The sequence below is a fragment of the Cyprinus carpio genome, chromosome A3, assembly GCF_018340385.1.
Source record: "Cyprinus carpio isolate SPL01 chromosome A3, ASM1834038v1, whole genome shotgun sequence".
In the NCBI taxonomy this organism is placed as follows: domain Eukaryota; kingdom Metazoa; phylum Chordata; class Actinopteri; order Cypriniformes; family Cyprinidae; genus Cyprinus; species Cyprinus carpio.
In genome coordinates, this window is record NC_056574.1 from 12,856,671 (window position 1) to 12,860,610 (window position 3,940).

A 3,940-nucleotide genomic window follows, 5' to 3' on the forward strand; every position below is an offset into this window, starting at 1 on the left:
TTTTTTTTTTTTTTTTTTTTTTTAAAGTCGCTGAATTTAATATTCACAAATGACAATATACTATATTCATTAATCATGCATTTTGTCATTTATTTTACAGGCTTTAGTTTAATATCTTAGACATTCATTGAACTGATCATTCATTCAAATTTTTGTTTACTTTTTTACATTTGCCTAGACTATTCGAGTACATAAAGTAGCTTTTTAAACAAATGTGGGAACTTTTACTTCCACTCGGTTGAGATACTTGACTTTTAATTAAGTAAATTATATTGATTCAGTTCAATTTGCGCCATTTGGCTTCAGTTATGAACTTTTGAATTCTAATAAATAGTGTTTCTCGCTAGTAAAAATATTTAAAAAGCTTTTCTATTATAAGCTGTTTTCAACGTCAGTAGCCTATGTAAACAAGAGGGGTCAAATCTCTCAAAAGTGTTCTTTGGTGCATTATCTTCATTTATTTACACCGAGAAACATAAATAATTATATAATACTTGTGCCATTATTTACTATAAATAAATGTATTATGTAATATTATATAGTATATATAGGCCTATATATATATATATATATATATATATATTGTTTGTTCAGGTAATAATTTATGAATTCCTTCGCTTTATTTTATGTATTTTTATGTTTGTTGTTATATATAAGTCAAGCCTTGAAGTGCCCTTGAATCAGCACATCCAATCATAACACCCATTGTTAAAATAAAGCACTATTGCTTAAATAACATCATGTGAACTCTGCAAGAACAAGTCAATTGTATTTGGTTATGTTCGTCAGTAGCGTAGACGATTTCAACTTAAAATATGTTACCATTATATATATAGATAATTATTGAACAATTGGAACAACCGATGTTTGTCTTGTGTAGGATATTTGTGCTAATGTGTGTATCTGTTTTGGCTAAAATAACTGTAGGACTTTCAAACTCTATTACCTCTCTGAAAAGGTATCCCTATATTTCAATATACTATATATAGCTGATACTAATTGTAAATTATTTTAGTTGGAAATGGCACATTCTTTCACATAATGTATAAGAATATATGAATGAATAATTTGTGAATTCATGCGAACATAAAAGAACACAGGATACGCTGCATATTGATACTGAAACATTTATTTGCTTCAGCTCAGATCATTTTCTTTTGTTTAAACGTCAGATGATCCCCTGTGTAACAGTCAAAGCAGGTTTAGTTTCTAGTGGTACTGTCTTCGAAGGGAGGAGATCACGACGGCGAGGAATTTCTGAAAAGCGGCCTGGACCTCAGGTGTGAATGCAGCGCCAAGTTGAGCAGCAACAACGATGGTTAAGCAGTCACCCAAAAGCTGTGGGAGGACACAAGGGTGTCAGTGTCATATAGACAGACGGGATGCATGAACACTGAGGTCAGAACAAGTCTTGGTAATGAACATTATTATTAACTTACCCTGAAGTTGTCAGGATCTACGTGGAGCTTCTCGGAGTGCAGCACACTTAGTTCAGCATAGGCGGCTTTGATTTTTGTCCACATCCAGGTTCTTTCACGGCTTTTCCAGGCGCATGGAAGCACCGTGACTTTTCCGGTGCTGCAACCATGGGTTTTCCCAGATGGCAGCGGCATGGTAACAGTTTTCCAAAATTGCCGAAGTACGCTGGGGTCCAGGGGGTACCGATAAGACATCCTACAAGCCAGAACGAAGACATTCATTCAGCCATTTAATGAGGGCGCTGTTTTGTACTAGTTGCCTACTTGTGAAAGTAATGCATCAGGACTCAATACCATTGCAGAACTTGTTGTTGACCAACTCACTTCACGCTAGTTCATCTTGGAGAAGAATGTCACCAGATGGTGGGCGCTACTACTAGAATCCCCACACCAACCATGTTTCGAACATTTTGCCGGATTCTTTGGGCCGAACTGGAACAGATGCTAATGATCGACCGTGAACATAATGAACGGAGGCGCTCCTTACGGGGCGGTGTGGTGCGCTTGATCACGGTGAACCTTGACAGGCTTGACGGACAAGGTTGTGGGTTGGTGTCAACCACGTCCACCTCCAATGCAGACATCGCAGCAAACATGCCTGCTTTTTTTAAAGACTAAATCTAAAAAGTTAATTCACTAGTTTAGAATAGTTTAAGGTAAAAAAAAAATACCAATGAGATAACAGGATTCTGTTTTTAACTTCTTTTAATGTGTGCAGCATTTCTAAAGTACAAATGTAGCTATTAATCAGATTATATAGATTGCATATGAGAGACATAAATAAAAAATACATTATGATAGCATACTTTTATAATAGGGAATTCGGAACATTTTAGTTTTGTTGAACTGTTTGTTCCATATTATCAACACGTGTTTCTGCATAAGACTCAAAAAACTATGTAATTATCATGTATAAGACCAGTTTCTTTCAGTTGTCTACTAATTAAACAAATTATGAATAACAATAAATAGTTTATATTTTCTAACAGTTAGTTCATTAAGACTTTTGCTACAGTTCCCATACAAGGCTGAAACACTCTGTGTTAAAATGCTTTAGAAGTAGCCTAACTATTTTGAGTGTAAGTGTCTTATTTTTGGAGAAAAAAGAAATAAAGTCGAATGTTTCAGCTCTTCATTTTATTCCTGTACTTTTATCATGCATAGTACAGACATAATACAGTTCCCATTTAAGCAGAACATCTCAGGTTTGAATAGCCATCAGTACTGGTAACAGGTTATCAGTAAATAACTGAACAATTGATGAAGAGTTCACATAGGAAAGACTTACTTTCTAAAAACGTTGGACAGAACAAATGGAGCTGGTGTCAATCTAGTGTCAATAGTTTTACATTAGCCAAAGACATTAAAAAATCAGCTGATCGTACGACCGTACAAGTCAAATGACATTTCATTGAGAAGGTAAGTGAGTAATTCACTCCATACTCATTAGTTACTCCGCTTATATTTTATTTAATTATTATTTGTGGAGTCATCTGCGGTTGTGGCCTCCAGGCAGTTCGGTACCGTTGATACAGGTGTTTTTCATTCTGTACCCCTATCCGCCCGCTAGATGACACCGCCGGACATTTCTCTAATTTTGCACGAAACCACCGAAGAGCAATATGTTATGAAACATTTTCTGAGGAGAGATATGAGCATCAAAGAGATAAGTACTTCTCTCATAAAATGACAAGCATATATTCCATGTCAAAGATAGGCGGTGAACTAAAAAATCGTATCCCTAAAATTAGACATTGTTCGATATCTTTGTGGATTAGAGTAACGTGCATCCTTTAAATCTCGAATTGAAGAGTGCCCTACCATGCACGTGTGGAGCAAAATCATGGGTCTACTACTGATGTACAGGATAAAGAAGTTATTCGATTTGTTTTCAACTGTCCCTCGGTTCCGGAATTTGGCATGCCTACATATATTGTTTAATTGCCTTGTTGTGTGGAAAGTCTGTTTCAGTATCCCAATGACGAGCAAACAACAAAGTTTTATAGGAAGTATCAACCGTATCAAAATTCGAGTTATAGGTGGTTATTTATTAGCTACTTCATTTTTTTTCAATTGAATGGGCCGTTGCTAATTACTTAAATGAAGTGGATAAAAAAAAATGTCTGAGAAAACAATGAATATTGTTAGGCAATCTTCCACAGTCCTGAAAGCCTCGTTTGGGGTGCAAGAGGGATCTTGGGTGCGTCTTTCCTGTGGCAGTATAAAACCGTCCGTCCTCTTGTCCCAAGAACCTACAGAAGTCTGCTGTCAAAGTCATCCTTGCCAAGATGATCTCTCTGGCCAAGCAAAGCTGAGCCGTCAAAGCCTTTGTCCAAATCTCGGGAAAGGCTGATGACACATTGTCAGGGATGCTCTTTTAGGTACGGTGATTATGGCGTGTTGTTATAACTAGGGTCATAATGTATTCTTCTGTGCGTATATATCTGCAATTCAATTTACTG

General features: G+C 36.2%; 1 pseudogene; it reads right to left on the minus strand.

Annotated features, from left to right (window-relative positions):
* Nucleotides 1–1,111: 1,111 nt before the first annotated feature.
* LOC122138718 lies at nucleotides 1,112–2,062 on the minus strand (annotated as a pseudogene).
* Between the last annotated feature and the right edge of the window lie 1,878 nt (nucleotides 2,063–3,940).